Raw genomic sequence first — 11,993 nt, 5'->3', positions numbered from 1 at the left:
TAAAGGGGTCTTAATTTTGTGCCTACAGCGAAAATGGACTTATTCAACACTATGCTTGATGTTAATCACTTTATGAGAAGATTGACTCTTAGGAGACATTTTTTTGCAGAAGATGTGGAACGTGAAAAAACTTCCAATATCAATGATGAATATGTTGATAAAGTTCCTGAGGAATTTATGCCTACTTCTTTCCAGGAGCAAGTTACCCTAAAGAATTTGAGGGACTTGTCTGAATCTGGTTCTAAGTTAATGTATTTAACTGATGTTAATTTTTCCTCTAGAGTCCCTAATCCTAGATATTATCCTGAGCAGTCAAAATTGCAAGTTATGGATGATTTTCAATTTCTTGTTGAGGATGAACTTATGAAAATCTATAATGCTAATCAGAATGGTCGTTCTAACATTTCTCGTACTGAGAAACAGGCACTTGATTTGTTATCTGCTAATGTCAATATCGTGATAAGAAATTTTGACAAGGGGGGATCTGTGACCATATTAGATACTGGGCTGTATGAAAGAGAGGTGAGGGCTATGCTTTTTAATAGTGAAGTATACAAGGGAATTAATTATAACCCTACAGATAACATCAGAATGGAATTACAGGAATTGTTACATAGGGGTTTTAGTTTGGGAATTATTAATCAAAAGCAATGTGAATTTTTCTGTCCTTTATATCCCAGAGTTCCTTTGTTACATGCACTTCCAAAAGTTCATAAGGAGGTTTTTCCACCTTTGTTTCGTCCTATCATATCGGGCATAGGATCTCTTAATGAAAATTTGTCGGAATGGTTGGACGCAAGATTAAAACCTCTAGCCACTATTTCACCTAGCTATGTGCAGGATTCCAAGCATGTTCTCAGTATTTTTTCTCAGGTGGAATGGCGAAGTTCCTTTTGTTGGCTCACTTGTGATGTACAAAGTTTGTACACTTCCATCCCACACGATTTGGCTATTTTGGCTCTTACTACTTATTTACAGAAATACAGTAATTTTTCAGAAGATTTACAGATGTATTTGATTGAAGTGACTTATTTTTTGTTAAAAAACAATTTATTTTCTTTTTTGGATGATCTTTATTTACAGGTGCAAGGCTGTTCCATGGGTTCCAAGTTTTCACCGTCTCTTGCTAATATTTTTATGGCCTGGTGGGAGGAGGAGTATATTTTTTCTGAAAAAAATCCTTTTTTTTCTGATATTTTTCTTTTTCTGAGATTCATTGATGATGTTATAATTGTGTGGGATGGTGATGTATCTAATATTGAGAATTTTATGTTCTATATTAATAATAATCCATGCAATATACGTTTCACATATCAATTTGATGCCAAGATAATTTCGTTTTTGGACATTTTTTTGTCGGCAAATTTGGAAGAAAGAAAGATTGATTGTGATATTTTTAGAAAACATACGGCAGGCAATTCACTGTTACACGCATCTAGCTGCCATCCACGTCATGTTATAGCCAATATACCTACAGGGGAGGTTGTAAGAGCAAAAAGAACATGTACTACGCCTAATTTATACGATAAACAATGTGAGATCATTGGTAAACGTTTTATAAAGAGGGGTTATACTAAGGTAGACATTCAGAAAGCTAAGCATAGAACGGATGAAAAAAGTAGAGAGGATTATTTGCAGAAGGAAAGCAGAAAAACACCAAATTCTGTGGAGGGTCGGTCACCTATTGTTTTTTCAACTAATTTTAGTACTGACTACTACAGGATTGTTCATATTATTAAAAAATTCCTCCCTATTTTGTATGTTGATGATACATTAAAGAATATACTGAAGGATGGGATCAGATTTGTTTCAAGGAGGAATAAAACTATTGCTAATAAGGTATCTCCAAGTGATCATACTAGTGCCAATAGAAATGCTATTAAATATTTTTCAGACAGTTCAGCAAGTATAACTAATTGGTTACCCACTTGTGGATCTTTTAAGTGTGCTCAGAAAAACTGTGGGCTATGTAGGTTTATGTGGAACACAGAAAAAATAGTATCTTCTGTTAATGGAAAGGAATTTAAAATAAAATCTTTTTTGAACTGTGGTTCTACTGGTGTGATCTATGTCATAACATGCGTGGATTGTAATATTCAGTATGTGGGAAATACTTCACGCACCTTGAGACGTCGTATTTCCGAGCACGTTTATGACGTAGGTCACACTACCACACGCAGTTTGTCTGCTGCTTCTCAACATTTTTTGCATATACATAAAGGAGATCTTAGCAACTTTAGGGTTAATGCCATAGAGAAGGTGCAGACAAAGAGGGTAGGTGGAAATTTAAATGATTTATTATTACGCCGAGAGGCAAAATGGATGTTACTGTTACAAAGCAGAGTTCCAACGGGTATGAATATTAGGAGTGAGATTTTGAGTGTTTTGTAAGTGTGATTGTGACTTACTACCTCCCATTAATCAGCTGGCTATGTTTAGTCTTGATTGTTCCTTGACTTCCTATGTTTCCTTTTAAAAGCATGTGTTCAGATGTATTATGTGTTGTCTTAGAATAAGGACTGGTTTTTTGTCCGAAACGCGTCCAACTACACGTCCTGATGCGTCTCTTATCATGATGGAGAATCTTATGATTTTTTTAAATTTTGGAATAAAGGAATAAAAAAATTTTTTTAATCTAATTACTGATCTGGATGCTGGAATTTTTTCCATTTCACGTTTTGCTGTAGAGGGATCCTGTTTCCACATTCCGTGCACCAATCGGACTTATAGCTGTCTTCTTTGGGGTGAGCTGAAAAATTTTTCTTTTTTTCCCCCATATCATGCTGTATACCCCCATATAGTGCTACATACCCTCCATATGCTGCTGTATACCCCCATATAGTGCTACATACCCTCCATATCCTGCTGTATACCCCCATATAGTGCTATATACCTCCATATCCTGCTGTATACCCCCATATAGTGCTATATACCCTCCATATCCTGCTGCATACCCCCATATAGTGCTATATACCCTCCATATCCTGCTGTATACCCCCATATGGTGCTATATACCCTCCATATCCTGCTGTATACCCCCATATAGTGCTATATACCCTCCATATCCTGCTGTATACCCCCATATAGTGCTATATACCCTCCATATCCTGCTGCATACCCCCATATAGTGCTATATACCCTCTATATCCTGCTGTATACCCCCATATAGTGCTATATACCCTCCATATCCTGCTGCATACCCCCATATAGTGCTATATCGCCTCCATATCCTGCTGTATACCCCCATATAGTGCTATATACCCTCTATATCCTGCTGTATACCCCCATATAGTGCTATATCGCCTCCATATCCTGCTGTATACCCCCATATAGTGCTATATACCCTCCATATGCTGCTGTATACCCCCATATGGTGCTATATACCCTCCATATCCTGCTGTATACCCCCATATAGTGCTATATACCCTCCATATCCTGCTGCATACACTCATATACTGCTATATACCTTCCATATCCTGCTGTATACCCCCATATAGTGCTATATACCTCCATATCCTGCTGTATACCCCCATATAGTGCTATATACCCTCCATATCCTGCTGTATACCCCCTTATAGTGCTATATCCCCTCCATATCTTGCTGTATACCCCCATATAGTGCTATATACCCTCCATATCCTGCTGCATACCCCCATATAGTGCTATATACCCTCCATATCCTGCTGCATACCCCCATATAGTGCTATATACCCTCCATATCCTGCTGTATACCCCCATATAGTGCTATATACTCTCCATTGTGTGAAGAGTGTGTAATAGGGGAAGAGAGAGAGAGAATTTTTCAGCCGCCCGAACAGAGTTTAGGGTTAAATTTGCGGCCGAGGGAAGTCCTCCGGGCATGCGCAATGTAAAATGCGGATTCGGCCGCCCGAAAAAACGTTGCATTGTCCGTCCAGGCATGTCGGCGGACGACAACATTTTGGTGGATCCGCAAAAAAACGGATCCAACGGATGGCCATCCGTCAAGATCCGCCGGTAATGCAACTCAATGGGAAAAAAAAACGGATCCGCCAAGCAAAATGGCGGATCCGGGTTTTTCTTGCAAAACGGCGGATTTTGACTGATGGTAACATACGGATGTGTGAAACAGGCCTAACCAGCAGATCACTGGAGGCAGAGGGCACTAGGACCCAGCGCCCCCATCTGGATTCCATATTCTGGATGTTACCCTATAAGTTGTGAGGCCAGAATATATTGGAATACGGATGTTATCTCTTTATACAGCATGCCAATGGGAAAAAACAGGTCCAGCGGTATCAGTCGCTGGATCCTTTTTTTTTCAAAATTCGACGGATTGCGACTAATGGCAAAAAACGGATGTGTGAAAGGGGCCTGAGTCTGAAGCAATGGTCATCGATCGACAAGTTATCACCTCCTTAACCCCTTAGCGACAGAGCCAGTTTGCAGCTTAATGACTGAGCCAATTTTTACAATTCTGACCACTGTCCCTTTATGAGGTTATAACTCTGGAACGCTTTAATGGATCCCGCTGATTCTGAGACTGTTTTTTCGTGACATATTGTACTTCATGTTAGTGGTAAAATTTCTTCGATAAGTCTTGTGTTTATAAAAAAAACGGAAATATGATGAAAATTTTGCAATTTTAAAACTTTTAATTTTTATGCCCTTAAATCAGAGAGAGGTGTCACAAAAATTTCTTAATAAGTAACATTTCCCACATGTCTACTTTACATCACCACAATTTTGGAAGCAACATTTTTTTTTTTTTGTTATGAATTTATAAGGGTTAAAAGTTGACCAGCGATTTCTCATTTTTACAACAAAATTTACAAAACCATTTTTTTTAGGGACCACATCATATTTAAAGTCATTTTGAGGGGTGTACATGACAGAAAATACCCAAAAGTGGCACCATTCTAAAAACTAGACCCCTCAAGGTGCTCAAAACCACATTCAAGAAGTTTATTAACCCTTTAAGTGCTTCACAGGAACTAAAGCAATGTGGAAGGAAAAAATTAACATTTAACGTTTTTTTTCAAAAAATTTATTTCAGAACCAATTTTTTTTATGTTCACAAATGTTAAAAGAGAAAATCAACCACAAAATTTGTTGTACAATTTCTCCTGAATACGCCGATACCCCATATGTGGGGGTAAACCACTTTTTGAGCACACAGCAGAGCTCGCAAGGGATGGAGCGCCGTTTGACTTTTTCAATGCAGAATTGGCTGGAATTGAGATCGGATGCCAAGTTGCATTCGGAGAGCCCTTAATGTGCCTAAACAGTGGAAACCTCCAAAAAGTGACCCCATTTTGGAAACTAGACCCATTAAGGAACTTATCTAGATGTGTGGTGAGCACTTTGAACATTCAAGTGCTTCACAGAAGTTTATAACGTAGAGCCATGAAAATAAGAAATCCATTTTTTTCCACAAAAATGATCTTTTCGCCCCAAAATTTTTATTTTTACAAGGGTAACAGGAGAAATCATACCCCACAGTTATTGTGCGATTTGTCCTGAGTACGCTGATACCCCTTATGTGGGGGGGAACCACTGTTTGGGCGCATGGGAGAGCTTGGAAGGGAAGGAGTGCCATTTTGGAATGCAGACTTTGATGGAATGGTCTGCGGACATCATGTTGCGTTTGCAGAGCTCCCGATGGGCCTAAACAGTGGTAACCTCTAACAAGTGATCCCATTTTGGAAACTAGACCCATTAAGGGACTTATCTAGATGTGTTGTGAGCACTTTGAACCTTCAAGTGCTTCACAGAAGTTTATAACGTAGAGCCGTGAAAATAAAAAATCCATTTTCTCTAGTCACCTTCCACGACAGCCACCTTGGAGGTTGTCTAATAGGGGACAGGAACACAAAGAGGTTAAATAACCCTCCCCTTCCTGCTACCTCAGTGTTTTTCCTGTCCCCTGTCGAGGCATGAAGAGGTCACAAGGGGCTGCCGTGGCCAGCGAGCGGAGCCCCTATGTACTCACAGAGCTGGGCAGCCGAGGTCGGGGGGTTTACCTCTCCTCCATGGGCTGCTTCCGTCTCCACCGCGGTGTGACTCGGGACTTCTGCCGCCCCACCCGCGCCCTCCGGGGTAAAGCGGGGCAGTATGGTGCCTGCCGGGGTCCTGCATAGCTCCCCGGCTTCCTCCTTCCTCCCAGCGCTGCATTGGAGCTGCGCACGTCAGAGGGGGCGGGCAATCGACCGGAGGTAGCGGTGACGCGCACTTCCGGTTCGCAACCTCCGGCGTCCTGTGAGGGGGAAACGCGCGCCGGCACCCAGGGGGCCCGGGAAATGATTCCAATGGCGGCGGGGGTCGAGCGGTATCCTCCTCAGGGAAGGAGGGAGGAGCACCTAGCAAACTAACGCAGCAGCTCCAGGAAAGCGCAGTGTGTCTGTGGTGTGTGCAGACATGGATGGTGAGAAGCCCTCAACTGCAGCATCTGCTGAGCCCAGTGTTCCCCCTCCTACAGTGAGTAGCAGGGCCGGTCCCTTGCCTGTCAAATAGTTGGTGGCACAAGTCTGAGTAAGCCTTTTCTTCTTCTTGTAGGAAGACAAGGCCTCTGTCCCTAAACACCCCCGCAAGTATGGTATATGTGGTGCCAGGTTTCCTTCTGACTACAAAAAGAAGTTATGCCAACCTTGTACGCAAAATATCCTGCGTACCGAGCAACCCTCCCTGTTTGACAGCATAAAAACTCTCATTAGGCAGGAGGTTCAAACCTCCATAGTAGCCTAAATCCCGGTGTCCCAGGGCCCTGCCCCAAAAAAAGAGGATAAGGACTCCTATAGAAGCCGACTCAGACTCGGGAGAAGTCCGTTCCTCAGGATCGGAGGATATTTGGGAAAATGAGGGCTCCACGTCCGCCTCCAGTCATGATGCAAAAAAATACTATTTCTCCTCGGCGGATATGGAGGAGTCTCCAGGGTAAGAAATACCATGGGGTTGGAGGAGGAGGAGGTCAGGCTCTCAGTCCAGGATGATATGTTTGGAGGGTTGAAACCCAGAGGTAGAAAGGGTTTCCTGGTTCATGAGGTTATACAGGACCTAATAGCTCAGGAGTGGTCCTCCCCCGAGATGGCACTTACGGTGCCTTCTGAGCTAAAAAAAAAAAAAATCGGTTTCCCCTAGAAGGTGATAGTTCTATTTGGGAGGTCCCTAAGATAGACGTCCAAGTGTCTGAGGTCACTAAGAAAACGTCCTTGCCCTTTGAGGATGCTTCCCAATTGAAAGATCCGATGGATCGCAAAATAGAAAGCCACCTTAAAAAGTCCTGGCAAGCTTCTACGAACCTGCTCAAGGCAAATATTGCTTCCACCTGCGTAGCCAGATCTTTGTTTTTCTGGCTACGTGCGTTGGAAGACCACCTATCGGGGGGTACCCCAAGAGAGGAAATCTTAGACTCCCTGTCAATCCTCCAGAACACAACAGGTTATTTAGCTGATGCTTCAGGAGAACCGGTACGGGTGGCAGCAAGGTCCCTAGTCCTTTCAAACTTGGCCTGGAGAGCCTTGTGGCTGAAGTCGTGGAGGGGCGACATCACCTCCAAGACGAAACTCTGCGCCATCCCCTTCCAGGGGCACCACGTGTTCGGGCCTGTCCTGGATGATATCCTTGAGAAGACTTCTGACAAGAATAAGTCACTGCCAGAACAGAAATCCACCAAAAGGTGTTTTTTTCGTCCCTCAACAGAACAGTCCTCTCAGAAGGCATTCAGAGGGAAGGGCAAGACGGGTCGTTGGAGCTACCCGAAAGGGGGTAAAGGAAGAAACATCCTTGTGCCCCAACAGCAGCAGCCCCCAGAGAAGCAGTGACTCCTGGGTCGGGGGTCGACTCACACAGTTTCTTGCCCAATGGCAAGCCACGACCTCGAACCAGTGGGTTCTGTACACTACTCAATTTGGGCTGAAACTGGAGTTCGAGCACCCCCCCCCCCCCGCATGCCCTAAAAATTACCCCGGCACTGTCCCCGAGCCTGCAAAAAGTCCTGTTGCTTCAGATAGAACTTCTACGGGAAGGAGTGGTCTCGTATGTACATCCACAAGAGGCAGGCAGAGGACATTACTCTCACCTGTTCCTGATAAAGAAACCCTCAGGAAAGCACAGGCTCATAATAAACCTAAAGCCCCTGAACCACTTCATCAAGTACCGAAGGTTCAAGATGGAGTCAGTGAAATCAGCGATCCCTCTTATTGGACGAGGCTGGCAGATGGCTACAATACATCTAAGGGACGTGTATTACCACGTTCCCATTCATCCAGACCACCGGAAGTTCCTGAGGTTCGCGATCTCCCACGACCAAGGAATCAGCCACCTCCAATTCAATGCCCTGCCGTTTGGGGTATCCCCAGCACCAAGGGTGTTCACGAAGATCATGAAGGAAGCAGTCATCTCCATTTGGCTTCAGGGGATATGCATTGTGCCATATCTAGACTATCTGCTGATCGTCGCCCCATCGGTAACCCGGCTGAACCAGGACTTATCAAGAACCCTACAGATACTCGAAACCCTAGGGTGGATACCGAATCTCCAGAAGTCGGCCCTCTATCCTTCCCTGAGGAAAAAATTCCTGGGGATCCTCTTGGATTAAGAAAAGAGGACGTCCTTTAATAGACCTTCGGCAGAGAATAATCCGGTTCAGAGACAAAAGGGCACCTACGCTGAGGGATGCCATGTCCATCCTGGGTTCCCTGACCGTGCATTCAGGCGGTAAGCTGGGCACAAGCTCACACGCGAGTCCTCCAGTCATACGTCCTGATAAACACGAGGAAGCACCCAAACAACCTATCAAAGAGGGTTCCACTTCCAGGACATGTGAAATCGACCCTCTGGTGGTGGCTGAGCTACCGAAACCTGAGACGAAGAGTAAGCTGGAATCAGCTTCCTCAAAGAATATTATGTACCGATGCCAGTCTGAGAGGCTGGGGAGCCGTGGTCGAGGATTCATACTTCCAGGGGCAGTGGCCCCAGAACATAAGATCCGGATCTTCAAACCTAAGGGAGTTGACGGCGGTGGAAGAGTCACTGAAGGCCGCATCAACCCTTGTCAAGAACCATCATGTTCGAATATACTCCGACAACGTGACCACGGTGGCATATCTCAGACACCAAGGGGGCACAAGGTACGCCAGTCTAAAGAAGGTAGCAGCAAGGATCTTCCTCTGGGCAGAGAAGCACCTGTTATCCATTTCTGCGGTACACTTGAAGGGGTCGGAAAACATCCAGGCAGACTTCCTGAGCAGGAAGGACGTCCATCCAGGAGAATGGTGTCTAAACCAAGAGGTCTTCCAGGCTCTAGCCTCGAGATGGAGAGACCCAGAGGTCGACATGTTCGCGAGTATGCAAAATACAAAAGCAGCGACTTATTTCTCCCTCAGTCCCACGTACGGAGCCCTGGGGACGGATGCATTTGCCCATCCATGGGTCTTCAGACTGGCCTACGCTTTTCCACCAATCCCGATGCTGGCAAAAAAGTTACAAAAGATCAGAGCAGACGGAGTCAAGACAATCCTGGTGGCTCCCATGTGGCCAGGACGAAGCTGGTACAGCGCTCTGTTGGACATGGCCCAGGAAGGTCCCTTGCTTCTACCCCAGAAGACCGACCTCCTTTTCCAGGGTCCATTACTACACCCGAACCCAACCAAGTTATATCTAGCAGCTTGGTTATTGAGGCCAACATTCTGAGGGCCAAAGGGTTGTCGAATGAGGTAATCCGGACCCTTCAAAAAAGTAGAAAGCCGGTAACAAATGCAATTTACGGCAAGTATGGAAAAAATTTTCCTCCTGGTGCCTTCCGGGGGCCCCTGACTCCACCCACCCAAATATTGTCCAAATACTAGACTTCCTGCAGAAAGGGTTAGATCTAGGGCTTACTCCAAGTACATTGAAAGTACAGGTATCTGCCCTTAGTTCTTTTTTTGACCAAGACCTAGCCAAACACCGCTGGGTCAAGCGGTTCATGACAGCGGCAGGCAGAATTTGCCCTTTGCTCCCTAATTGGGTTCCTCCCTGGGATCTTAATTTAGGGCTCAATAGCCTAACACAGGCCCCGTTTGAGCCCCTGTCAGAAATCCCATTAAAAATTCTCACACTTAAAACGGTGTTTCTGGCGGCAATCACATCGGCTAGACGGGTGGGGGAACTGCAGGCCCTTTCAGTACAGGAACCTTACCTCCTACTCAATTCAGACAGTATAGTACTGCATCTAGACCCCTCCTTTATGCCCAAAGTGGTGTCAGACTTTCATAGAAGTCAAGATATCGCGTTGCCCTCATTTTGCCCAAATCCTTCTAATCCGAAGGAAGGAAAATTTCATACCTTGGATGTCCGCAGGGTAGTTCTCCGCTACCTCGAGGCAACCAAGGATTGGAGAATCGATCAGAACCTGTTCCTTCAGTATTCGGGAAGAAATAAGGGGAAGAAAGTGGCAAAGAACACAATAGCGGGTTGGATCAAGCAGTCCATCTCCCTGGCATATTCTTCAAGACATCTCTCTCCTCCCGGATCGTTAAAAGCCCACTCCACTCGATCAGTCGCTACTTCCTGGGCAGCAAGAGGAAATACGTCTTCAGAGCAGATATGCAGAGCGGCTACCTGGTCCTCTGTGCACACCTTTACCAGACACTATAGACTGGATTTCAATAGGGATCTCACGTTCGGCAGACGCGTCTTGCAAGCCGTAGTCCCTCCCTAAAAAATTAATGTAGGCATGACTCCAAGGTGGCTGTCGTGGAAGGTGACTAGAGAAAATAGAATTAGACTTACCGGTAATTCGGTTTCTAGGAACCTTCCACGACAGCATTATTTTCCCTCCCTATATAATATGTTTACCTGATGATTCCTGCTCTACTGGTGGTAACTATTCATGCTAGTACGTTCAGAATAGTGATGTGTCATTCATGAACGATCCGATTCAAAGAGCCGGCTCCCCGCTGGGAACAAAATGAGCCGGCTCTGCACTGTGAACGAGCCAGTTTTTTTTTTTTTCCTGCCCCAGGCAGTGGCAGTGACTCATCTCGGAGGAGGCGAAGCTGTCAGGAGACAGAGGGAAATGTGTGCTGTCTGTGCTGGAGTGAGTGGAAATATTTAAAGTGATATACTCCTCCTAGCTTCAGACATGCATGCATGGCATACAGTATATGGCATGTGACTGTAGAGGGGTTAAACTCAAGTGACTCAGCAAATTGGTCTCATGTAGACTCTCACATATACTATACTATAGTATACTATTAGTGAAAGTCAGCTGGCTCAGCAGCAGCAGTGCAGCACTGAGTGAGTGAGGAGGATTCAGGACAGTCACACAGGACAGGAACCCTACAGGGAGAAGTGTCAGTTCTTGCTGAGGGTAGGGTAGGGGTAAGCAATATAATGAAGTGATTTCAGGCAAAACTGTGCAGAGATCTAGGTCCAGCCCCAATAATTAGGCCATGTGCACACATAATTTTTGGTGCTGCAGATTTGGAAAAATCCGCAGGTAAAAAAGACCTGCGGTTTAGCCCTGCGGTTTCACACCTCTACAATAGAGGTTTGAAACCGCAGCGGATTCCGCACAAAGAATTGACATGCTGCGGATATGAACCCGCAGCAAATCCGTGTGGAAAAATCTGCAGCATGTGCACAGCGTTTTTGAGTTTACTATTGAAAACAATGGTACTGTACAACGCAGCTAAAGCTGCTGCGGACCCACAGAGCCTGAAACGCTGCGGTTCCGCAGCAGAATCCGCACCGTGTGCACATGGCCTTATAGGGTTAAACTGGTTTCACGCATGCATATTTTAGCTGCACACGGATCCGTTTTCATCTCCATTGACTTTCAGTGGTGACGGATGGGACTTGTATGTGCATCCAGGTGTCACCGTTTTCCCACAGATCCGCATGTCTGCATATTTTATCAGATGCACAAAAACGCAAGTTGTTGCAGTTTTGTGTCATCTGAAAAACACGAGGCACAGGGAGACGCACGGATCCGCGGCTACACGTCTGGAAATAACATGGAGCACGGATCCAGG

Source organism: Dendrobates tinctorius, unplaced genomic scaffold (genome assembly GCF_039654945.1).
Source record: "Dendrobates tinctorius isolate UK_male_01 unplaced genomic scaffold, ASM3965494v1 ptg000020l, whole genome shotgun sequence".
Lineage (NCBI taxonomy): Eukaryota > Metazoa > Chordata > Amphibia > Anura > Dendrobatidae > Dendrobates > Dendrobates tinctorius.
Note: the sequence above shows the minus strand (reverse complement) of the source record.